The following is a 26,608-nucleotide window of genomic DNA, read 5'->3' as shown; positions in this document are numbered from 1 at the left end:
TCACTTATACGCATATATTACATTCATATGATTCCAATTTCAAAAGGCACAGAAGGATGTACAGCAAAGCCAGTTTCTCCCATCCCCATGTCCCAACCATCCTGTTTTACTCCCAATGGCAAGAAGGTCCTTATTATTCTTTCCAGAGATATTCCATGCATATGCAAGCAAATATATAAATTCATTCTTTACTTGCTTTTTAACAAACACTGATATACTGTATACACTGTTCTGCATCTTGCTTTTCCATTTAAAAGTATATGTGAAGACAGTTCCACATTGGTCCATGAAACCTCCCTCCATTTAGCAGGTGCCCTAAGTATCCATTAAATGAATGTGACCAGCCTCCTTCTGATGCAGGTTTGGACTGATTATCATCTCTTGCTTTAAAATAGTGCTGCAGCAAACTACCTCCAGTCCTGTCTTTTTTCACATTTCATATGGAATTATGACTAATCGTATTAGTCGTCCAATCTTGTACCTTGAACTTACCCTGGACTCCTTTCTTGGCCTCTATAATCAAGCATACCACAAAGTCATGCTGATTTTCCCTTTTTACGCACTTCTGGGGAGCTTATTATGTGTAGGTGGCATCCTGAGCCTCTTATGTCTATCCAATTGTTCATTTTTCACAATGGCCCTATGAGACGGGTTACCACTATTATCCCCATTTCACAGATGAAAGGCACAGAGAGGGTAAGGAATTTGCCATTCACACAGCTAGTAGGTGGTAGAGCCAGAAAGAACCCAGATGTTCTTGTTCTAGCGCAGTGTTGTCTAATAAAAACGTAATGTGAACCACATACACAATTTTAAAGTTTCCACTACCTAGGTAAAAAGAAAAAGGGAAAAGATAAAATTAATTTTAGTAATATATTCTATCTAACCCAATGTATCAAAAATATTGTTACTTCAGCATGTGGTACTAGCCACATTTGAAATTCTTAATAGACCTATGTAACTAGTGGCTACCTTATTGGACAGTATGGGTTCAGAGCTGTTTTTAACATTAATGAACCATCATCCCTTTAACCTAAGCCAGAGATGCTACTATCTCCCCTCTTTTCCCCACTGATGCCAACTAGTCAAAACACTAGTTCAATGAAGAAAACATTGAATTAGGAGTGAGCAGACCAAGATTACTGTGAGACTTATACTTGGGCAAGTAGTTAATTTCTCTAAGCCTCAGTATTTCATCTGTAAAATGGGGATGATGATGATGATGATGACGATGTTGCCTAAGTCCCAGAATTGTTCTAAAAATTAAATGAAAGAAAGAAAAGCAGATAGCACACTTCAACACAGGACCTAGCAGAAAATTTAAGTCTTTAGTAAATATTATTATCATTAGTACTGTGACTCTTGCCAATATATTATTTCAAGATAGCACATTTCCTTATTAGATCATAGGCTGATTATTCAATTTTTATTTTTGTCTCAGCACTTGAAGCATGAAGGAAATAAAAGATGCATACTTGGGTGAGGGAGGAGGAAACGTTATTGGATGTCTATTATATTCCAGGAATTCCAGAGACTTCACACATATTCTATCATTAAATTGTCAAGACAATGACAACTCTATTATATCTATTATTGCTTATTTATAATCCCCACTTCACAGATAAGAAAATGGAGGTCATTAGATGTTAATGTAAATTGTCCAGAAAATGAAGAGTTTGTAGCTGAACCCATGTCTCTCAGACTCCAGAGTTTTTGCTCTAGGACTTTATGCACTGTTTTAGGAATTAACAGTAACTAGAATGAAGCCATTTTTGCTTTCTGTATTATATTCAGGTCTTCCAGCTTCTTACAAACTCAAATTAAGGCATTTTGTCAATAGTAATTAAGACTACCTCCTACTAAATCACTATTTCCTATCCCAGCCCATCTAGGTAAATCTGCCTACTGGCATGGCCTCAACGATTAAAATTTTAGTATCTGGAAGACTTTTCTTCAGTAATGCAAACCATGTGTGCCTGTGATTTACTCTATATTAAGATCACCACATATGTGATCACAATTTCCAACTTTAATGCAACCAAGCACTTTAATTAAAACGAACTAACTTGTTAAATCTGAGCCAGAGCCTGGTGTGGTTATGAAATATAGACTAATTTCTGTCCAATATCAGCCAACTCTAATTAAGGAATACAGTTTTAAAGTATATATGGATTTTGTGCAGTTCAGTGTCAAAGTACCACTGTGCACAGGCTACTTTAACAGTTAATGGGATCATGACGGGAAAGCAGCCCTCTGCATTTCAGTAATTCTTTCCTTTATTTCTACATTTGGCTTATTACAGTAATTTTCACCTGATTATTTTTTGCATTGATAATTTTCTTTGAGAGTTCATTAGTAATGCAGTTTAGGCTTTGGGGGATGCAGCTGCCATTAATTTTGTTTTTGTTTGCTACTGGGAAAATCATAATTGGAAATTTCTAGCAAGATGTGTAGATGCACCTATTAAAGAAGCAGTTGGTTTTTATTACTGTTATAGTAAAACAATGATGGAATGACATTTAAGGGGATTTTCCTAGAATTGTTCTTAAAAATATAAGAACTTATTCTAGTAATTTAAGCTATAAATCACACCTTTATAAAAATAAAAATATTATACTATGCTGAATCTATTATTTTTTTGAAAAATCTCAAATGTTTAGAAGGACACTACCTGTTCTGTTGGTCCATCTCACTAAATGCACACTTGTTTCTCCATCTACCACCTCCAAACTTAAATAACTGGCAGGCTGTGGTATCACATCAAAGAAATGTTCTGGGTATATCAACAGCATGAAGTATTCCAAAGTCTACCTAGAATCCACATCTTTGTTTCTATACCCATTGAGGGTATAAAACATACATGTTATGATTAGGGTTAGTATTGAGTAACAAAACAAGATTTCAAATATTTTCTTTATAAGTCTTTTCAATATAATTAATAGCAGGTTATTTTAGTCTTCACTCCCCTACTGAAGATCTTCTTTGTTTTAGAGAGACATTCAATAATTTAGATATTTATCACGGTTGTACCTGGAGTCAAAATGCTGGCAGTTCTGGCCTGTGCAGCATCTCTGGGGGGACATGCAGTAGGCAGTATCTGCTCCCTGCAGCACATCATGTCTAGTTAGGCAGAAAACCCTCTAGAAGCATCAAAAGGACCAGTGCTCCAGATATAGTTATAGACTGTCTCAGCCCCCCAGCCTAAAGTTATAAATACTTTAAGGACAAGATGCCAAGCTCATAGTTTCTAAGTTGACAGGAGTCCAGGATATAAAATGCAGGAGTCCCAGGCCCTTGCTTAAATTAACCCTCTCATTCTCCCTTATTCCATTGTTGGCCCTGTGTTGTTCTACTCGGCTAGCTTTGTAAAAGAGTCTTGCAAAGCATTCATGAGAATGAAGGTGCCAGTGGATGTATTTGTTATTTTCCATTCATTTCTGGGAACAAGTCTGGTTTCTACTAATTTGATCAAGAAAAAGTAACTTGATAATGTATTTCTCTTAAGTTAGTAGGAAAATTTTAGTTGACCCTCATAATTGTATTATGTCTAAGACATGTCCTCAATATACATGGCAGATCTCATGGGCCAGCACTGTAACTCGATGAATGATGCTTCTTCTATGGTTGAATGGGCAACTGAGTCTTCTCTAATTCTTACATAACCATCAGAGTTTTGGAATTATTAAAGTACTTTGGTCACTTTTTGCATTATCTTCTATAGCAAAGAGAAGGATTGACTTAATTATCCTGATAATTCAGGCAAAAATACATAATCCTTCTTCCTTGTATTAATGTCAGTTCCTTTTCCCATACATAAAAGAAAATTCCATTATGTAGGTAAAGCTCGGTTGGTTCTCAAAGCTTTAGCTTTTCAAATATTTTGTAACGTGGAATAGAAGTTATTAAATGCACCATTGTCTCTGGTCTTTGTTAGCAAGAAAATATATTTCATGAAAATATATCAATTAATATGAACTGAATAGACATTAAGGCACTTACGAGGCTATATTTCTGTTCAAATCTAACCTGAAGTATGCCTAATTATCTAACATTTAAAAGCTTGTTAAATTTTAAAGAATTTTTGGGCTTAAAAAATGATGCCTTTAAATCTACATCAGATTAAACACTCATATTAGGTGATGAGGCCATAAGAAAAGCCTATCACAGAGGCAATAATACGAATGAAATGATTTGTTGACTTTTATAACCAATTCCATTTATCCATTTACCATTTCATTTTGTTCTACTGTTTTGATGTTTCCTCTTACCAAGTGCCTTTATCTCTCTCTCTCTTTTTTTAGAGAGCTACCTCTTCTACATATTTGTAAAGAAAGTAATCAAGCATAATTGATGCAGCCTTCCCTTAAAAAAATGCAAAATTTTCAATTCAATAGAAGCCATCATCCGTATACAAAATACTCCATAAGCCTGTCTTTATCATGTATGTAAAGTTTGGTCATTACAAGGCCAGCTCATAAAACATGTAGAACCCAGTAGACAGGCTGTCTGACAGTTCATTACCAAGGACAGCAATAGTTTCAAGTGTGTTACATGTTGTCCAGGGGTGCAGCATACCTTTCAGTTTCTTCCTTCATCTTTCAACAAAGTACATTCTCTTTGAATGCATGAACTACAACTTAAGTCCAACAGAAAAATCAAGTCTTATTTCTCTAGTTTCAAATCTTAGAGTGACTGGGTGATTTGGGTGACTTAAATGCACAACAGAGAAAATTCCAATTTCCAGATATTTCAATAAGAAATATTAGATTGTTTATGTGCTAAGAATATATTTTTTTAAAATTTTTATTTATTTATGATAGTCACACAGAGAGAGAGAGAGAGAGAGAGAGAGAGAGAGAGGCAGAGACACAGGCAGAGGGAAAAGCAGGCTCCACGCCGGGAGCCCGACGTGGGATTCGATCCCGGGTCTCCAGGATCGCGCCCTGGGCCAAAGGCAGGCGCCAAACTGCTGCGCCACCCAGGGATCCCTAAGAATATATTTTTAAAATATTGACATGCATTAGGTGCTATCACAATCCGCATCCTACCTATGAGCAAACTGAGGCTTTGAGTGTAAGATACTTTGCCCGAGGTCTCTAACTAGAGGGGCAGAGAACCAGAACTCAACCCAGGGCTGCATACCTCAAAGTCCTTGCTCTTAACTTTGAGGTCCAGGAACCATATAATAAGACACGTTCTTTCGTTTCCAAGGGGGGAAGAACTGATCTTTGGAAAAGGAGGTAACAAACAGTACCTGATCATTTTACACAGTAAACAACTAAAATCTGAAGGAAGGAACTGTTGACAGCAAAAAAAGATTAATCATAGCCCTTGCAAATCATCCTTGTCCTGTGGTCTTCAGGGACAGAGTATGATAATTAACTATAAGCCATAAATCCTAACCCTGGATTAGCACCTTATTTTCAGCGACTGTTGGCAAATAATAAATAAAATCTAACCTGTCTTTGCCGCTATTTTTTAATTAGATTTTTTTCCCCTTCCATTTAGTCGATTGTAAGGATTGATGGTAATGACAGTTTCCACGATACCAGCAGGGAATGGAGAGGACACCTTCTTTAGTTCTGAATGGGATGTGATGGTTGTTAGTAAACAAAAGCTTGAAGCTTTCATTCCCATATGGAGAAATTCAAACTCACTTGAAATCACTCAATTTCCCACCATGAGCAGCGTGGTTTTGTTAGACCCAGATGGAAGATGACTCTCTGTGGCCAGGTCCTAAGATGCTGGCTGGAACCAAGGGAGAAGAAATTCTGTAAACCTTGATAAGTCTCCAACAAGGGAGTGCTTGTGACAAATTCCTGGTGCCCAAAGAGCACAAAGCTGTGTGACTACAGCAATGTGGCTGATGGATACAAAGTTAAAGGCCCTCACATGTTTCATGTAACACATTTTTACTGGGTGCATACTCTGTGCCTATCACTGTAGACATTAAATATGTATCCACGTATTACACTTGTATAATGGATATGGGTCAAGGAAGCAAGAGAAATGATTTTCTGTCCCACCCCACTCAATCAAATAAAGGTTATCCATCTGTCCTTCTCCCACAGATGACGGAATAGGATAGGATCTGAAAACATGTCATAGGCATATGATATTACATCACCCAACGGTATTGGGTCATGTATCCCAGTGATTGGCTTGTATAATCTTCTTCCTATATATATGCTTGAGGTTTTTCTTCCAGGAGAGAGGATAGGCGCTGCTGAGTCATCCTGTGGCAGTCTTTCTTGTGTCTTGTGTCTAAATCCTTCAAATCATGGACATCTTGAGAGGATGGACATGTCCTATATGCCTCACGTGTCCTCTGCCTGGCACAGTGCCTGGCACGGGGTACATACTCAGTACCTGTTTACTAAATGAATGTCAGTGTGCATCAGAGACAGGGGTATCTATATTAGTAGAATGACATTTAACTGTGGATAGTTTTCCCTGGCATAAAGTCAGTTGGTTATTAGGGAATTAAAACTGAGTTTTGGTCTCATACAAACATCCACTTGAAACAAAACAAAACGAAACAAAACTGCCCAAGTGTAAAGGTCACATAAAAGGCATCAACAATTATTCATCCCTGGATCTTTTCCCCTTTTATCTCATTGTTAAACAGAAGTTATACTGATGGCAAGTGGAAGCTTTAGGCAAAGATCAGGTATATATTTTTTAGTCTGATCCTTGTTAAGCCCGGGTGTATGTTATGAACTTCAATGTTTAGGCACAAACAATGATATACAAAGAGATTTCTGTGACATGCACAACCTTGAATGAATCCTGATCACATGCTGTTGATAGACCGTTAAAGACAATGTATAAAGTTATGATTATAATGAAGTTTTTCCTTCCCTCAAATGCATGTTATTATGCATTAATCTTTCCCAAAGGGATTTCTCCATGTGCAATAGTGTTTTCAAAACCACTTGTCAAGAGAAGTTATGTGAAAATTCAACCACTAGATGGAGTGGCTTTTATAAGCCCTTAGGAATCAATTTGTTATTCTATTCAGTGGATATAGTTCTTGCTTTGGTTGAACAACTTCTCCTGCTACAACATTTTAAGTATTTTACAACCAAATTAATTAAAACATAAATAAGAAAATATGTTATGGAGGGTTAAAATGGGTTATTATTACTGCCTACAAACCTAATTTTTAATTGCTTGTTTGGGACAAAGGGGCATTGAGAAAATTTAATATATTGATAAAATTAATTGTGAATATTTGGAATTTTGCCTCAAGAAAGTAATTAGGGATAAATAAAGGAAAGTAGTTCTGCTGAAAACAAATGATATGTTTATGCCAAGAGATGCTAAAAGTAAGATGGGAATATCTTAGGAGCCCAAAATCAATTCTAATAACAAACCTAACTCATCTCTATTTTATGAAACATTTGGCTTTCCAATTTCCAAATACAAATTCACCAACACAGGCCATAATTCTGTGATGAAAAAGAGTGGAAATTTATCATTACAGGGGCAACAATGGATTATTTCACAAGAGAAGTGAATATTTCTTCAAGTAGTCATACAAATCAAGGATATGGCAGCTTTCTAAATAATTCAATTTCCTTCCCATCATTCTCTCACTGGAATAATTTTAAATAAGTTTTTATTGTGTAAATCCAGGATTCTCTTCAAACATGATTTTATAAATTAGGTACTTACGCGCCTTCTCCTTTAGCTGAAATGTTAAAAAAAAAATCGGTGTGTACTAACACGAAAGATACAAACATAAAAATATACTTTCAAGATGCAAATAAATATGTACAAACAACCAGAAGAAATAGGTTTCAGTAAAGATGAAAAATATGCTTTGGAAATGTAGTTTCAATTAAGACAGAAGTGTGCAAATTGGATGCAAGTACAGGATTTTGAGGTCACTGAAACCATGAGGTGGTTCTTTTGTACTCATTCAAGGTCAAATCCTTCCTAGGACTTGTATGGTGCAATTTTGGATTATGAGCAGAGCTGAGGAGCTGCGAGTATTGTGCAAAAGTGACGTGAAGATAAAGAACTAGGAAATAAGATAGGTGAGAATGGGCTGGCCATCCAGGGTAAGTACATCTCAATGAACCATCTAAGCAGTCACACAGCAGTCTGGGAGAGCACACAGAATTATTTTATAGGTCTCAAGGGGTGGTCTCCCAATCAGTAGAATCAGCATGACCTGGGAACTTAGGAAAACAGCAAATTCTCAGGTTTACCTCAGACCTACACAATCAGAAACTTCCGGGTTCGGGGCACAGGTGTGTTGTCACAAGGCCCTCCGCAAGATTCTGACACACTCTATAAAGTTTAAAAACCACTGTTAAAGATTATGGAGACCAATGGTAAAGACTAAATGGTGGGGAGGGATAAAAATTAACCTTCAGGAATTGAGGATAGGAAGAAAGAATATTCTGTGGGTGTAGGTTTTTAGCTCATTGAAATGGATTGCTAAGGGAGCCCGCTCATGATAAAGTAATCTCCCAAAGAAGATGTTTAAAACCGTGTGACTGAAATAGAATAATGTGGTCTAGCCTGAAAATAAACATAACGAGTAGGGAACCTCTCAAGGTTTTTTGGTCTACAATTCTGGGCTTCTTTGCACTTTTCCAGCAAACTGACTGTTATATTTTTGACCAACAGAGAAAAGTGGCTTCAAGATATAATATGTACTTACCCAGCATGCAGACATAACTTAAGAACTCCACACACCATTTTCTCCTAATTCTATTTACAAAGACTGCACAAAGTTTTCTAGAACTGCTAGCTATTCCTTTCAATGCCACTGTGAAGGAACCCATGATGACTGAGAATAAAAGAACGGGAAACCAGTAATGGTAGTTAACATTCAGCTCATTTTTTTAAAGCTGGAAATGTTTCTGTTTCTGTTCGTCTCTTCCTCGAACTGTAAAATAATGTGTCACAGGAGATGCACCCAGAAAACAAACTAAAATGGAAATTTTGCAGTAGGCCCAAGTAATGCAGATCCGCTGCAAATTAACTTACAGAATTAAATTATGCAATTTATACTGCTTATAGCTGGCATATATCTTGCAAAAATACCTAAAAGTTATAAATATATGGAAATGTATCCCAAAGTACTTAAATATCTGACTTTGGGCAGACTGTTTCCTCTCTAATTATTTCATCAATAAAAATGGATCATAGATTACTCATACTTAGTTTCCTTAGCTGAGGACTACAATCATCCAAACGTTTTCCCTTTTCTGGGGTTGTTTGTAAGAAGTTTTGATATAATTTCCAAAACTAATTGTCTATCTTCCAAAGTCAAATTCCCTCATATGCAAAGGCACAGAATTCTTTGGACAATCTTTTGCTTACTTCGGTTATGTATTAAATCATTCAGCTTTCCTTCTTCTCCACATGCATACTGGATGCTCACCACAACTTGCACAAATGCTAGAGAAAACATTTACAAATTCTGTAGCAGTGCATTGAAATGAGTTGAAAATCTGGTCCATTTAACAAGCCACACTGGAATAAACCAAAATACACAGATCATAGTGGCATTAAATTAAGTGTCTTTTCTAAAGAATAAATCAGGTTGATTACTTTTAAATACGGCTGAATTAAAAGCAAACACGACTGACAAAGGCATACTACATATGGTATTGGTTCACTTACTATTGAATATCTTGTTTAGCCTCTTGGTCAACAGAAATTGGTGTTATAAAGTTTCCTAGTGCAAATATCCGTACATGAAAGGAGAAATTTGTTTTTAAAAAAGCACACCAGAATTTATCACCAATTTAAATGTAAAACTCCTTGTAACTTAACTCAATTTATGGAACTCATTTTCCAATTTTCTTCTCTAAGTATATGGTCTAAAAGAACAGATGAAGAAATAATGAGGAAAGAAGGGAACTCTCCCATTTAAACATAAACTTTGAAAAACATTATTTCCTAATTATATTTTATTTTAATTATATTTAAATATACTACTGACATACACAGTTTGTGAAAGCATTTGCCAGTATATTCAACTACCACAACAGATTGCCTGGCACATCTTTGAAAAATGCCTCTGCTTTTCTTTAAAAAGCAATAGCATGGAATTTGCTAGTAGGAATAAAAAAAATAGATATTACATTGTCAAATTTAGGAAACTATACTGCACTTTATCTTCTGAAGTCAAAAACATATTTTAAATGCTTTTCAGAGTTGGTAATGATGGTAAAGAGTGAAGCCAAAGATATCAAATTTCTACCCCATGAATCCAAACTCTACACAATTAAGAATCCAAACCCAAGTGGAAAAATAAGAATTAGATAATAAAATATTGTGCTCTTAGAGAAACATGATTTGCCGTCTGTGTTAGGAGAAAAGGGAGCTTAAATCCCTAGTTGCATTCAAAAAATGCAAAATCTATCTTAAGAAGCTTATTCAAAAATACAGAATATGATACAATTGCACAATAGGTTAAAAAAAGAGTTGGCTAAGATATATTGGTTCCCATCTAACCAGTCTCAACTCACATATTCAAAAACAAGAGAAGACAAAACAAACAAAGCAAAACTTTGAAAGCTTTCCTAAAGTGCAGGTGTGAAAATTTCTCCAGCTGGGGCTACAACAGAATTTGTAGTATTCCAGAACAACTGCTGTGACTCTGCCAGGCTCATTTGCTCAGGTTTGGTGAGTAAACAATTCTTCCTTCGAAAACCCATACAAACCCAATAATAAACCTTGTGCTAACCTGTCCAAATGAAACTGTAAGTGAGAGGATATCCAGAAGTTATTTGTTAATAATTATATGCAAAATACTTCAAATATATGGAAAAATATCAATGAAAACTAGCTCAAGAATCTATTTGTAATGGCAACTGTACTAGAAAAACTATTATAATGAAATGTACTTTACTTTCCATGATGCACCCTGTCCAGTGAAGAAATATGACCCAGGAAAGCTTTTAGTAAATGTTTTTTGTTAAGAACCAGAGGTAATAACACTGATTACTTTATGTAATGGCTTTGACCTATTATCACTGATAGGTCATAAACATACCTCTTATCCATTCAGGCCTATTTGAGATAGAAGTTCCGCTAACATCAAACTATTTGAGTAATACCAAGAGAGGCACTTGAAAACCACTAAAAACAACCTTCCCTTTCCCCCCTCACATATTTCCTATTGTTTTGACTTATTTGTGATGGCACTATAATGTGCTGTATATTACAAATATACTGATATTAATATGCATTTTGTGATATAGTAATAACCTTGTATTTTTTTTCTCCCAACTTTCTTTCCAAAAATAAACAACTAGCAAGATTGGTGAAAACGGTATTAAATACATCAGTCAGTGTTGATGAGAAAACTGTAATCAGATGAAGTTATACCCGTCCTGGCATCTTTGCAAGATTCTCAGAACACATGAGACTGGGACGGATCTCCACTATTCCGGAAAATCAGAACGGCCCTGTTTTGATGCAAGGTGGATACTTCTTTTGCCTTGAGTCTTCTGTGTCCATCTGCACAGCTGTCTTGAATTTGGACATTTCCCCAAATTCGTAGAATTTATTTAAAATCTGAATTATATATTCAGATATATGTAGACAACGGGTCTAAATTTTTATGTCAGCCATGACACACATCTATGAAGAAGTTTGTTCATATAGATGTATACAAGTGTGTTTATACATCTCAATCATCTAAAATTATGCAGTATATAATTTGATGTTATATATTTTCTGGATGACATTTATTGTTTCTTTTAGTCCAGAACATGTCTGGGAGAAATCTGAGTTGATCTATATCATGTTATACAGTTAACCCAATCTAATCTAAGAAGATAAGTTCCATTTCACCATCAGTGAATTAAATGATTATCAAAAACATTAAATAACAATTCAGTGGCAAAGTGTCATATCCCTCAACCCCTCAGAAACAGTGTGCATGCAGTTATAATGGAAAGTGAACATTGCTATGGGAAAAGAATTAAGGAAGCATTGGAGATGGGGGGGGCATGAAGTAAAATCTTGCCAATACAATGTGTATCGATTGGTTTTGATTTCCTCTGATTCTTTAACTTCTCTTCCAATCTTCAGTCAAGAAGAGAAAAAACAGCAGAGTTTGCAGTCCCTCAAAATATAGATATACAATATGTAAACTTGGCCTGAGCAGTTTTTCAAACAATGTTGGGTCCAGGTCTTTTCAGAGGCAAAAGCAGAATTATAAATAATTTAAACCCGAAGGCTGGTTTCCCTCTAATTTTTTAGTTCAATTAGAAAATGATGAATACAAAAACAGAAGAAACAGATTACACTGGTGAAGACACGGCATCCTTTTTGCAGGAAAGAAAGCTCTCATCTGTGTTCTTCAGGCAACTGAGCTAACATAATTACCCCAAGAATAACACTCAGCAACCTCAAGGACAGGCTCCATCTGACTAACCAAATTCAAGACACTATAACCAAATCTCGTTTTATTCATCACGTGTGGTTAGGTATCTCCAGATTCAATTTATTACTCCTTTTTTTTTTTTTTTTTTTTTTTGCAGCATTCCTGGAGAGCTAATTATGGGAAATAATCCCTTTTCTTATTAGGCCAACTGTTTTCTGGGAAGAAACATTTGGTAAGCGTGGTGAACTATCAACTGCTATTATAAGTTCCATTTCATCATAGTTTATTCTTCAACAGCCCAGTATTCCAACTCTACCTCCAAATACTAATATGCAACACAACCAAGGAGCCTGTCTAAATTTCCTGGTGGTTCATGTTAATTCTGAGTCAAAGCAAAGAAGAATGTCACAAGATTGTTTTGAAAGAGTTTTTCAGGCTCTGCCTTAGTAATTAATAAGCTGACACTGCATACTAAATACTTATCAACACAATCAAAGGGGCTGCTTCTTTCTTGAGGAAAAATAGGTAAACTGAATCAAGGAGTTCTCTTTTCGAATAGACTGTAATGTGCCACAGATATAGTGGTTCTTCCAGAGAATTTCATTCCCAGCAGTTTCATCTTGGTAACATTTAACAATTTCACTATTTTAACATTTTGAAATGCCAAAAAGAACACACTGATCCTGCCGCTAGGCTTATTAGAGAGGAACGATCTCACAAGCGACAGGGAGGCACAGAGTCCACTGGGAAAAGGGTAACAGAAAAAGACAGAAAACAGTGGATAACAAACAAAGCCGAGCACTACTCCAACGTGAAATCAGATTTTCACCAAAACGTAAAACTTTACACACCAAATCAAATAATATCATCTATGGTTTATTTAAGGGACGAGGCATCATATTCTTTTAATATGCATATATATTGAAGCTATCTATTAAAATTGGGGGGGGGCGTGAATATCTAATCTGCCTTCCTAGCAATGAGTATGCAAGCATAGTAATTTTATTTATGAAAGGTCAGAACTGAGCATTTCCCCCCCTGTGGCATCACTTTACCCCCACAGAGACTTAGGAACACAATGAGACCTTTCCCCATCAGACACTTGATACATACCTCAGCCAGGATTGCTCCTTGCTTGGAGTGGGAGACATCTTTGGAACAAAAAGAGTCTGTGTACAGTAAGTTCTCTTGATAACCTAAAATGGATTAGTTTTTAAAAAAAAAAAAAAAAACACGTCCGTCCTCTTGCCTCTTGCCCAACTACAGCAACTGCTATTGTGCCTACAAGTAACCGCTTGCAGTATGCAACACGTAAAATTCTGGAGGTGTGTGGCTTCTGCTCATGTATGGATATAATCAGGAAATTATTTGTCTCACTTAAGAAACTATGCATGGCCTTTTATTTTGATAAAATTGCTCTTAACTGAGTTAGAGATTAGGGGAGGCAGAGGGGGGGAGGACAGGGAGAGAGAAAAATCAATCAGTATATCTTCCCTTGCAAACTGTCAGTAGGGTGGGATTAGAAAAGCAACACTTTAAATCAGACAAAGTCCTATGGGAACCTTAAAGGTTAGTTGCTCTGAGCTTCTCAATATTCTGCAAAATAGATTGATGGCAGTGGTCACCTCACTGATACTCAATGTCCACTGAGTTTACGCTAAGAAATTACATTTCCCCCATTGTTGAAAAGGCATTAACTTGGTAATAAAATATGAGGAGAAGTTGTGGGACCCGTAGAGATATCTTTCAACACCTTTAAAACCAGTAAATCTGTTGTAATCTCTTATTAAATGCCCAAGGATGCTTAATGTATCGAGAAGCAACAACAAAGACAAGAACATTCTACACTTAATTTAAAGGGAAATAAAAAAAGATGGGAGGCAAAATGATTAACAGATTACTATTTTTTCCCCTCATCTGTTCATTTTAAAACTAAAATTAGAAACATGCAAGTTGCTTTCAAAGTTTCAGATGACCAAATGACAGTTTCTCGCGTCGGTCACTGCACACATTTGCACTGGGAGAGGCGATCCATTTAGGATTGTGAGCCTCACCGAGAAATGTCTTTCACAAACACAGTAACTTTTTTTTTTCCCCCATCTAATGGCTAGTTCTGGGTTAATGGTTCCATCAACATTCAAATTTAGATGTTCAATGTACATTTATTTTTCCTAAAACGGAGTGGTTCCTGCAGCTACATTTTCTACACCAAAAGTTTATTATGACATACAATTTTTTTTTTTTACATGACACTTCATATTTTAGACAGTTTCTAGGTTTGGTGCAGAGATCGGTGTATTTCTCCGGGAACACTTAGTTGCTGACACGGTTTACAGACATTCAGCACCAACTCAAGCGCCTGCTTTTTTTCCCCAACATGCACAATTACACGTCTTCTAGCAGCACACAGGAGTGCACACAAGGGGTGCACACACATTCAGTAAGCAGGAAATGGTAGAAACCTCCAGAAGTAGCACTGACCACCGTTTGCAGGCTGGGGCTCTACGGCTAAGTAAACATCGACGCACGATTCGCTCGCACGGACTAAGAACTCCGCGGAGGACACTCGGGGACCACACCGGTCAGTACCCGAGGGGGCGGGAGGCGGACACAAGTCTGTCCAAAAGGCAACCCTGCCAGGTCTTACCCTTCGCATCCCCCGGTCCTCGGGGAGAAGCTCCCTCGGCACCTCTGGCCGGCGCAGGGCGGCTTCTCTGCAGGGACGAGCGTTCCGCCCGACTCCCCGGAGCTCTGCCCGGAGCCGACGCGCCCCGCCCGGGCCCGGGGAAGGCGCTGGCGCCGAGGGAGCCTCGACCAGGCGGAGGCGGAGAAGAAGTGCAGGAGGCAGGGGCGGCCGAGGGAGTCGCCGGAGGGAGGCGGCGCCGGCGCGGGGATGCGGGCGAGGCGAGGCGGGGCGGGGCGGGGCGGGGCGGGGGGAGCGGGGTGTGCCTCCGTCGGTCGGTCGGTCAGTAAGTCAGTCGGTCCACGCTGCCCGCGCGCCGGCGTCCCCTTCCTCCAGCGCCCGCCCGCCCGCGCCGGCCACCCGGACCGGAGACCCCTCGGCGGCCGCCGCCCGCGAGCCTCGCCCCCGCCCCCGCCCCCGCCCCCGCCCCGGGCTGGCCGCTGGGTGCCCCCGCTCGCCCCGCCTGGCTCGGCGCGGGGCCGCAGGTCTCCTTCGGCGCTGGCGCCCGTCGCCTCGCCGCGCTCGTGCGGTCCCCGCCTCTGCCTCCGCTGGCGCTCTGGCTCTGGCTCCCGCGCGCTCCGGTCCCATTTATGAAGCGCGGTCCCATCACGTGTTAATGAGCCTTTGTCCTGCCCTGGCAGCGGCGGCGGCACAGACCCCACGAGGGGACCGCGCGGGGAGGGACCCGCGCACCAAGCAGCGCGGCGCCCGCGGCTCCAAACTTTGCTGGCGCGGGGGACCCGCCGTGGCGCCGGCCCTGGGCGGAGGGGACCAGCCTCTCCGGCCCGCCTCGCCGCCGCCTCCTCCTCCTCCTCCTCCTCCTCCTCCTCCCCCCCCCCCCCCGCGCCGCCGCCTCCTGGGCCCCGGGGCCCCCACTGCCGGGACCCGGCTCTGCTCCCGGACACCCGCACACCCCGGCCGGGCCGACGAGGGGCTCGGGCCCGCGCCGCCCCCGACCTCGGGGCCCTCATCACGCGCGCCCGGGCTGCGCGCAGCGCCAACACCTTGCGCGGGGGTCACGTCTGGGGCAGCGGGCCGAGCCCGAAGGGAGAGGGGCGAGGGGGCGAGGGGGCGAGGGGGGCGAGGGGGGCGAGGGCCGGAGGCCGAGGCGCCCCGGGCGGTTCAGCCTGCCCCCGGTCGCCCCCGCGGCGGGCCAGAGTGAGCCAGGCCCCGGGGACCGCGGCGCGCAGCCCCCGAGCAATTTGCTACCTTGCGGTGGCCGCGCGACCACCTGTCCTCCGGCCTCGGGGCACCGGCGGGCTCCGCGCTGGGCGCCCTCTCCCGCCCCCCGCGCCCCCGCGCCCCCGCCCGGCGCGGACCACTCGGGCGCGCCCCACCCGCACGCCCCGGCTGCAAACAGTTGGGCTCCGTAGGCGGCCGGTGCTGCGCCTCCTGCGCCTCCCTGGACCCAGCGCCTCGCACCTTCCGGCACTAGCAGGACCCCCCACCCCCACCCCGCTCTCCGGGGCCGGGCGGGGGGCGCAGGGGACTCGGGGGCCGCCGCCGCTGGCGCCTGGGGAGCCGCGGTGCGCCCGGTGGCCGCGACAGGAATTAGGGTACATGCTCGTTAATTGGTTCCACTATCAGCCGCCGTCTGCCTCCCGTGTGCACGGATCAAACCTTAATTGGTCTTTACATTTATCATGGTGAATTGCGAACCTACAAACAAGCCCTAGTCGCTGCTTCAGCAGAAAAGGCGCCCCCCCCCCCCCCCCCCCGCCCCGGGGCCCAGGCGGAGTTGTGGCAGCGGCGCCGGCGGCGGTTTAGACATCTTTATCTCTCGTGAGTTGGGTCGAGGGAGAACTGCACGGTTTCCACCTGATGGAGGGAGCCACGTCACTCAGGGCCCCGAGAGCCCTGCCAAAGGCTTGGTTCGCTTCCCAGCCCTCCTCTCCGTCGTTGCCTCAACGTTCATTTCATGACAGCTCACCAGGGATCCAGCAAATTCTAGCCCCGCTCCTCATTCTGCACCCCACACTCCTCCCCGCCCACCCCGGGCAAGGGCCCAAAAGCACTTGTAACATCTGGGCCCCGTATTCGGACTACGTGGCAAGAATCCGGAAAAGGCAGCCTTGGAAGGAAAAGGGGAGACTAATGGGGAGGAAGCTCAAGGGTGAAGGGTCCAGAACCCTAAAGGGTGTAAGTAAGTGCCTTTTGGAAACATCAGGCCAAGCACAGGTTTCCTGCGGGGAACTAGTTGAGTCTTCCTAAATCTCCCCAGATTGCTTTGGGTTAGAAGTTATTTCCCATTTCCCCATAAGGGAAATAGCCATTTAAGAATCCACCGCTGAAATGATCGATTTCCACGAGGTAGGTACATGGAACAGGTCAAAGACGAAGATCTGATGGACCCACCAGTAGATGGAAGAATAACTGGCACGTGGGGAGATGCGGGACGGGCCGTGGGCATTGACCCTGATGCGCGGTGCAGGCCCTACCCACAGCAGAGGAAAGCATCTCGGCCTACCTCCCCCGGGGAGACAATTTCATTTAAAGATGTGAAAGGCCAGTAGGGAGGCTTCAGCATCTGTTGCTTCTGTTTTCTTTTAGGGGTCATGGTTGTTAGATTTTTTCCCCTCACCTACACCCTTGGCAGGAGGGCAGATTCACAGTTTTGCCCTCCTTGTGACTCCCAGACTCTAACTTCCCAAGTGAGCTGGTGACTGGACACCAACCTCATAGTGTTGCCACTTCCGTGTAGCCCAGGTTCAAATGATCGCTAGCCATTAAAAGAAAGGATCTAGGTGGGTCTTCTTGTTGTGATGAGCACTTCTTTCAGGTGACAGGAGAGCTCCTGGAAGGCTTTCCAGCAACAGGCTTTCACATGGGAGCGGTCACTCTTCCCTGGAGGCTGGTGATCTGTGCTCTTGGGGTGGCCCAGGTATTTAGCATCCCTCCCATACACAATTCCGACACATCCCAGGGTACCCCTTATAGGACATTCTTCCACTCATCAACCTACCCGTGTGGTTTTCAATATCGAATCTGAAGGTGGAAACCATTGACAACCTACCGAGGGTACTCCGTGGAAATGTTGTATCTCAACTCATTCACACCAACTTTTGCTTTTTCATAAAGAGGAGCAGTCTAATTACCTTAAGGGTCTCTGAGTCATCCTGAATCTCCTTTGACTGATGGTGAGTTTGTTTCCCGCCCTCCCGCCCCCCCCCCCCCCCCCCCACTGGATTTTATGAAATTCCAAGCAGAAACCTGGGATCCAAATAGCTTAAGTCTATCTATTGAGTGACTCACTGAAGTGACCTGCGGACAGAGCCAATCATTAAGAGTCTAATCAAGTAGCGACTCCAGCAGCTCTAACTATTTGCCTGTGAGTCTGTTGTTCAGGGCTGGGCGAAGGCTGGAGCCTGACAGCTGGTGAATTGTACTGCCTTCCCATTTAGAGCTCAAGACTCAGTAATGGAGTCAAAATTTGACTTGTGACCTGGCATTTTATCACCACATGTGAATGCTCTGTTGAAACGGAGAGAGTTATTTTGTAGTCTGAAAAATGCAGTTCTTGTGGGCATGCTTGTACATGTTTCAAACTGAAAAAGTCTGTCCTGGGCCCATCAGGATGTTAGAGCCCTCAGTCAAAGAGCAGCTAGACTTTTCCCCCAGAGCTGGAAGAGGAGCAGACGGCAAACAGCGTGAACTCAAAATGGGTTTCGATGCCTCAGAGTTCACCTTATGCAAGGGTCAACTTTAAATGGGGCAAAATTACTTAGTTTCCACATGTGGTTGGCCAACCACGATACTCCTGAGACAGCAAGAGTGACAAGTGCAAGCTCTCAGCATCCGTCTTAGGAGCATCATGTTTGAGGGCGCTCATTCGTTCAACGCAAAGGCATTGGCTGGTTCTCGGTCACCACTAACCCAGGCTGATTTTGAACCCGTGACCGCCTGGGGAAAGGGTACGGCAGCCCTTTAACGGGCTTCACTGGTCCCTGCACTGCTACATGTGAGGCTTCTCGTTTGTTAGTTCTTTATCCTTTTAAAATTAGAACAGGGCTATGATGAGCCAATTTACTGGCGTTCTGTGTAATTTAGGTTATTCACTCAGTGAAATGTAGAGGATGAGAGCACAGTTAAGGCTGCGTATTTCAACTTCAAAGAAAGATCTCAATTTATTTCTGCCAAAATGTTAATAGTTATACTGGACATGGAACATTAGAGAAGCGTGCCCGGCCTCCCTGAGATAGCTGTTGAACCAAAAGGAGCTATACCTCGAGGTTTCTTTTTTTACTTATGGTTGGTCGTGCCTGTCTCCCACTCCCCACAGGAGTGGTCTGTTGGGACTGATGAGTAATGATTTCCTGGTTTGGGAACTGGTGAAGCAAAAACATCCCTCTCTCTTAGAGTTTTAAGAGTTCTATCCAAGTTTGACCCTCGCGTTTTCTTTGGTATTTTCACTGTGACGCTCACACCACAGGGCTGGAAGGCTGGCTGATTGAAGACATTTTTGGGAATGATATTATGACTGCACGATTTCATTCTAATTCGGAGCATTGCTTTAGAGTTTTGACAGCTATTATTGGTTCTCCTTTGAGGCAGTAAAGCATTTTGTTTTGCAGTGCCTCTGCATTGCCGGATGGGAATTTGTTTCCTCGTTCCCAGTCTAAAGGGTAAGTGTCAGCAAGCCTGTGGACGGACAGACGTGGCTGGGGCTCTGTCATCCCAGGCTTGAGATCTGGGATGCTTGCTCAAAAGACGCTCTACCAGTGAAGCAAGTAACCTGAAGAACCTCCTGCGCCACTTCCGCATGTTACTCAAGAGTTACAAGCTGGAGATGAAAAATGACATTCTTTCTGACTCCACCATCAAAAATAAAATCTGGTCTAGGTGCAGAAGCTGGTTGCCAGGGTAGGGAATGAATGGGTGAAGAAGAGAGGACGATGGGCTTCCTTGACCTTGGGGGACACTGCGTTATATCAGGCACAAAGAAAATCACAGCCGCTTCTCAGTGATCTTCCCATAAAACTAAACACATGCTCATTAGGGTGGTTTTTTTCACCTTCTCACCTTCTTTCATTAAACCCCACTCTTCAACATCCCAGCTGAGCAGCAGCAAAGAAGGCTGAGAAATGACAGGAAGGCATTTTTCCTTTGTTCATATGTTTTGTTTTGTTTTTCATCACCAAGCGGAGGATCGGTAATGAGGAGATGGATCATCCTTTCATTTCAAACCATATGAGGAGTATGTGCTAACAGATAATAAACAAACACATAGTGCAAATAAAGGGAGTGAGAAAACAGGTTAATAAAGCTTTTGTCCCCCCCCTCGCCTTGATTAAACACTTGCAAAATAGTCATCAAAACTCTATAATTAAAAAGGCTACAAACATTCTTTGTCTAAATATTTCACTTTTTTGAAAAATGGGGCAAGCTGCAGTATTAGAATGTCAAAATATGGCAAATAATGAAAAAAATAGTGCTAAAAGACAGGTACTTCTTAGTCAATGGGACTGCCTTCTTTTTTTTTTTTTTTTTTTTACTGGGACTGCCTTCTGAGTGAATTCTCTTCCTAATGCTCTTCATGGTTTTCTCAGCTTCAGGTAGGACCTTAAAAAGGAAAATGTCTTTCTGTCTCCAGTTATAAGGATGAAATGAAACAATAATCACAAAACGCCCAGCCTGGTGCCTGGAACTTAGGCTCTCACTAACTGAGAGTTCTTTTTATTTGTCCTGCCACTATTGCCATCCTGTAGCTGCATCTGTATTAAATATCTGGAAAGGATCACAGTATGGCTACAGGATCTTTCATTCTTAAACCAGAGGGCGGGCAGCTGATTTGTAAACAAAGTGCTCACATTTTGAGGGTTTCTTGGGGCTCAGCTGTGACTTCTTTGCTGTGGCGCCCATTCTAAACACATGCCGTTGATTATCTGCTTTACACAGAGGTCTGGGTGTCCTGATACCTTGAGAAGTCCCCATTATCTACTCCCTGCAGTTCGCTAGCTTTTCCTTGAGATGCAGCTGCCAGTAAAAATGAGAATTGGCAAAAGCCAATGGGGTATATGATTAGTCTGTGGGTTTGTTGTCTTATCTGTTGTATCCAAAACACATTAAAGAAACAAGTAGAGTTCAGACTTCATTGTTTCAACAGCATTGAAGGACTGAAAGTATCATATTGTTTTCTAATTCCTGTTTAAAGAACTATGGATTTAGAGAGGACATAGGTGAGGTTTGCAAGCAGAACATCCCCCCTGGCACTGATGACCAGGCTGTAATTTATCATTTCTAGACCTTACTTTTCTAGTCTGGGAGATGAAAATAACACTAATCTGTCTAACTTGTTTTTTACGCAGTCTTTGAGAATGTTTAATAAGATAATAAAGGTAGAAATACGTTGGAAAGCTTCAAGAAAAATTTGATGAAGGATTTTATTACCATTAATAATTTATCTGATGTAATGGTCCACTGATTTCTCAGTTGTATCAAATTACATGGAATATTTTAAATATTCTGCTCATTTTAAGAGATAAAATAAAAAATAATAATAAATAAATTATGAATCTTAGAGCTTTGAAGGCATTGACTTTGTACCCAAGGCCCAGGGAAGAGCAAGTAGTGTGCTAATAACCAAGTTGCAGACTCCTAAGCAAGGATATTGGATGTATGTAATGGGTGATTACATCTATTGAAAGGAATTTCAGTTTGAGGCCTGATGGTATGCCTCTCCAAGCTGGTACATTGGCTGATCTACTGGTTGTTTTTGCTACTGCATGATATAGATTGTTGCCCACTGGGGGTTACTTTTTCAACTCAAGGAGACACAGTTTCCTTATACATAAAAATATGGGAAAATATGCTATTTATTATTTCTTTAAAAATATCATTTCCTTCACAGTGCCTGGGTGGCTCAATAAGTTAAGTGTCTAACTCTTGGTTTCAGCTCAGGTCATGATCTCATGAGCATGGGATTGAGCCCCATGTTGGGCTCTGCACTCAGTGGAGAGTCCGCTTGAGATTGTCTCTCTCCCTCTCCCTCTGCCCCTCCACTGTGCACTCTCTCTTTCTAAAATAAATAAATAAATAAATCTTAAAAAATATATGATTTCCCTTAAGACAGGTTGCTGAGTGTTAAGACTGCACAACTCCTACTTTCCCTTTAGCAGCTATTGAGCAAAACAAGGGTAACTTTATCTCTATCTAGTATGTGTTTCCCAAGCAAGGAAACTGGGAGGGTAGAAACTTCATTTAGAAGCTGTTAATTGTTTGTCACATGTGATAGCAAGTGTCAACTCAGCACAGCAGTCCAGAAAAAGAAATAATGTAACAATTTTGTCCTGTCAAAACTATTAAAGAATAAGTGGGGGGAAATGAACCATCAGTAAATGTCATTTTAAAATAACTCCAGTTCTCGGGTATCTGGGTAATTCAGTTGGTTGAGTGTCCAACTGTTGGTTTTGGTTCAGGTCATGATCTCATGAGATTTGATCATGAGATTAAACCCCCATCAGGCCCTGCCTCAGGGTGGAGTCTGCTTGAGGTTTTCTCTCCCTCTCCCCATGCCTCTTCCCCTGCTCTATATCTCTTTAAAATAAATAAATAAAATCTTTTTAAAAATTTAAATAACTTCAGTTCTGAAACTTTCTATGATGATATGTTATAAGGAGAATCCTAATGTCAAGACCACACCTCCAGTGGTCTGAAATATTTTCTACTCCACTACCTTCTAGAAGAAGGCTTTCTTTTCCCTTTCTCTAGTTCTTTCTCCCTTTAATAGATGTTTTTATTAATAAGGAGCCCATTGGTTGGGTGGATGAGAGATATAGAAAAAGAAAAAGAAAAAAAGAAATAAGAGGAAAGTAGAAAATAAAAAAAGATTACTCCAGAATATCTGTATCTCTTAGTGTCCCTGAAGTACTAAAAATGAGAAGCTTGAGACAATATGTGAAATTTGTGGTCTGATACTTTGCCTACTATGAAGCTCAGCTTTCATAGGCAGCCCCTGAGGTCTGTTTTTGGAGAATTCCTGTCATATTCCCTAGGGTATCTCCCTACTAATTCATTTCTGCTCTGAAAGGCCTCAGAGTAATGAACTGGTTTAGGGATAACCCTGAAAGAGCACATTGAGACAAAGCATGGATATTTAATTTTATTTGATTAAAAAATGATTCACAGATAATACAATGTCAAGATGACTTTTTTTTTTTTTTTTGTGACATCACAATAATATGTTGGGGCTAATGAGATCAACTGTTTGAGTCACTGAAGCAAGCCATGGGTTCAACACTCAAGTTGATCATTTCATTCTCAGGACTTAAAACTTCTGTTTTAATAAAACTAAAACATGATCATCATAATGAAAAGCTATATAATAAAAAGTAAAAAGTCCAGGTCTCCTCCTCCTACTTCCATCTCTCAATTCTTTACCTAGAGGGGTTGGCTATTAAGAGTGATGTATCTCCTATTATACATTGTCAGTATATATAATTGGTTGAGAGAATTAAAGGACAAATTCCCAGAAATGGAGTGAAAGTTTTGTATTTTGGAGTGAAAGTTTTGTATATTTCAAACACTGACAGAAAATGCCAGGTGTATACTGAGCCCTTTATTTTTTTAAAGTTTATTTTATTTATTTTAGAGAGAAATAAAACAAATATTTTACTTATTTATTTTAGAGCACAAGCAGGAGGAACAGAGGGAGAGATAGAAAGGGAGAGAATCTGAAGCAGACACTGCACCGAGTATGGAGCCCAACATGGGGCTCAGGCTCTCAACCCTGAGATCATGACCCTGAGATCACAACCCTGACATCACAGCCTGAGCCAAAACCAAGAGTAGGCCACTCAACTGACTGCACCACCCATGTACCTCATACTGAGTCCTTTAAAAGGACATGATCAAGCCCTACAAACACACAGCTGGAGTGACGTGAAAACTCAGTCTAGCCCCATCTTTAAAACAGCACTGGGTTAACTCAAAGATAATAGACCAATACTGCCCTTCAAGGGCTTTGGAAATTTATAGGAGAAGGGATGCACTCTTGTCACCATGGTTGGAAGGGTAGAATAAAAGGCTAGGATGTTAGACATACTGCAATTCATAGGGCAGTTTCACACAATTAAAAACTGTCCTGTGTCTCATACAATTTACAAATGTTTTTGTGGGCATTCATGTAGGTGAAGTGTCTTTATTATTCTGGGCCCAGAGCCTAACTACATTATTTATGTATAAATCCATCCAAAATTCTTTGTTGTTTTTTTCTTTGTCATGTTTTTAATACACATTGAATTTTCCAGGAATACCACCACCATGTAATTTGAGAGTTAAACATTTTGAAAAATTGCATCACTATGGCATTTATGCCCTTAATCAACAAATCTTTAGCTTTTACAGAATGATATATATTTATATTACATGACTTGCTTCCTTTTGGTTCTCTTTTATACTTTACTTAGGGTGTGGTGTTAGGTTTTTTTTTCCCCCAAAAAGCTATGTAGTAAATAATATTATTTATAATTTTATTTCACTTTAGTCAAGGTTATAGTACAAAATATTCATTATTGAAAAAAGGCACTTGTGTCTGACAAGGGTGAAACCCACTGTTCTTGGGAATGTTCATGTTTCCTGGCTTCCACTTCTCAGACTATACTTGACTTGCTCAGGCTCTGGGATCCTTTCTTCACTCTCCAGGGCCCTGAACCTACAAGTAGAGTGTTAGTTCAATCTTCTACAGCAGTTCCAGAGAAACAGCCTAGTCAGGGCAATTTTGTCCAATGTTCACCAAAGGGACAGGCAATTAGTGGATGAAAATGCTTCTCTCTATTCCTAGGAGAAAGCAGATTGGTTAACCTTGTGGCCACGAAGCATGCTGATGAGAAATAAAAACATGAAGATACATACTTCCTAGAGGACTGCCAAGTATCTAGAGAACATGTATTACTGGTCACCCAGGGGACAAGAAGCTACATGGATTGGCAAAAATTTTCACCACTACTATAAGTAGGTCAGTAGTATGATCTTCACATATAAGCAGAGAACATTGTTGTTGCTACAATTACTATTTTCAGTTGGAAATACTGTCATAGATTTTTTTATTATAAAAGTAACAAATGCCTACTGTAAAAATTTACTTATAATCTTGTTACTCAGAAATGCTTATTAGTATTCAGTGTGTATTTATCCAAACTGGTCACTCTATCCATATATATAATTAAGTATGTGTATATTACAAGTGTGGGCAATGTACAATCTGACTTCACTTTAAAGGGAATACATCACCTAAAAGTACATATTGGATATTTATGTAATTGTGTCAATGACTACTGCTACTGTGTTAGTTTTTATCTTTGTTGCTTAAAGTCCATCTCGTGCTTATCATATTCTAAAAATATTTAACCATGATTTTCTTATAATTTCTATAATAGCACATTTTTAATGCTGATAAAATTTCTTTTAATTTGTTACACTCACTAGAACATAAGCTTTCATATGATGGTAGGATTACTGTAACCTCAAAGCCTAGAATAGAGCCTGTTAGGTAGATGCTCAATAAAAGTAAATGGATTAAATTATGTATTTATCTATCCCCCCAAATATAAGATATTACATGTATTATGTAGGAACATAAGGAATATATTTCTTTTATTTCATATAAGAAAAAACTTTTTGGGGACCCTGAACAAATTCATATTGTATGGAGCTGGTTAGGATTCTATCAGAGAAAGATAAAAGACTGGACATTCAAGGCAGTAACACTTTGATATGTCATGGCCTGTAATCTGACCCTCAGCTCTGCATGATAAGAAATACCATCTCATCATTGGGTCCTTAATTGATCTAGATCTTCTAAGAGATGCCGTCTTATGGTAACCAAACTCACAAGAGAATGATGTACATAAGCTGAAATGGTGATGAAGGGTGAGTGCTGCACACTTGAGATTCTTCTTATCAGCACAATCTCTCAGTACATAGGAATAAGTAATTTAAATTACTCTCAGAAGGTTAGTTGGAAGGCATGGGAAGAGAAGGGAAGGTTCATGACCTCACCAGCAGCTGTCATGAAGCTAAGAGAGGCTAACACACACATATCCATCACAAGAACCTACTAAGGGAGTGGAGCAGCCCTGTCAGCTGCTCAGGGCACCTCTCTCCTGAACCAGTGACAGAATCAGCCCTCATATAGTCACCCTGCATGTTGGTAATGGAAAAAGAACATATGTAAGTAAATTATGAAACATTAATAAAGTGAATACTCATGAACATAAGTATCCAACTTAAGAGTCAGTAAATTTCTAATACTTTAAAAAAATGTGTATTTATATTCCTCTCCTATCCTATACACTATCTCCACCATCAGAGTAACTGACCTCCTGAAATTTGTATAATCCTGCCTTGTTTTTTAAAAAATAAATTTTATCATGTATTTATCACCAAAATACTGTCTTTAGTGTTTATAAAAAATGACATTGCATTGTAGATTGCTTATTTCATTTAGCATTTTGTAGATAGATTCACTCAAGTTTTTTTATTAGCTGTATTTATTTTCACTTCTATATGGTCTAGCTTTGTGTGAATATATGCAGGATGCTTGTTGCTATAAACATTCTTATGGCTGTCTC

General features: G+C 40.7%; 1 protein-coding gene and 1 long non-coding RNA gene across 6 annotated transcripts in view; one reads left to right on the top strand and one right to left on the bottom strand.

Annotated features, from left to right (window-relative positions):
- The window catches only part of CNR1 (cannabinoid receptor 1), a 53,070-nt gene extending 37,644 nt beyond the window's left edge, over positions 1-15,426 (bottom strand). Inside the window, exons 1-2 of one of the 4 annotated variants that reach the window (XM_072832100.1) lie at positions 15,006-15,410; positions 13,472-13,554 (exon numbers count right to left, since the gene is read on the bottom strand). The gene's annotated coding sequence lies outside the window, so the exon portion shown is untranslated. Of the gene's footprint in view, positions 1-5,657; positions 6,679-13,471; positions 13,555-15,005 lie in introns of those variants that run through there. The other 3 variants (XR_012033890.1, XM_072832099.1, XM_072832101.1) reach the window with 3 other exon arrangements.
- The window catches only part of LOC140636667 (uncharacterized), a 36,601-nt gene continuing 24,637 nt past the window's right edge, over positions 14,645-26,608 (top strand). For both annotated transcript variants that reach the window (XR_012033892.1, XR_012033891.1), the window contains exons 1-2: positions 14,645-14,939; positions 24,820-24,993. This is a non-coding gene — a long non-coding RNA (uncharacterized lncRNA). The remainder of the gene's footprint in view (positions 14,940-24,819; positions 24,994-26,608) is intronic.

The sequence above is a fragment of the Canis lupus genome, chromosome 7 (genome assembly GCF_048164855.1).
Source record: "Canis lupus baileyi chromosome 7, mCanLup2.hap1, whole genome shotgun sequence".
In the NCBI taxonomy this organism is placed as follows: Eukaryota; Metazoa; Chordata; class Mammalia; order Carnivora; family Canidae; genus Canis; species Canis lupus.
The sequence above is the reverse complement of the archived record's forward strand: the minus strand, read 5'-3'. Positions and strand labels throughout refer to the sequence as shown.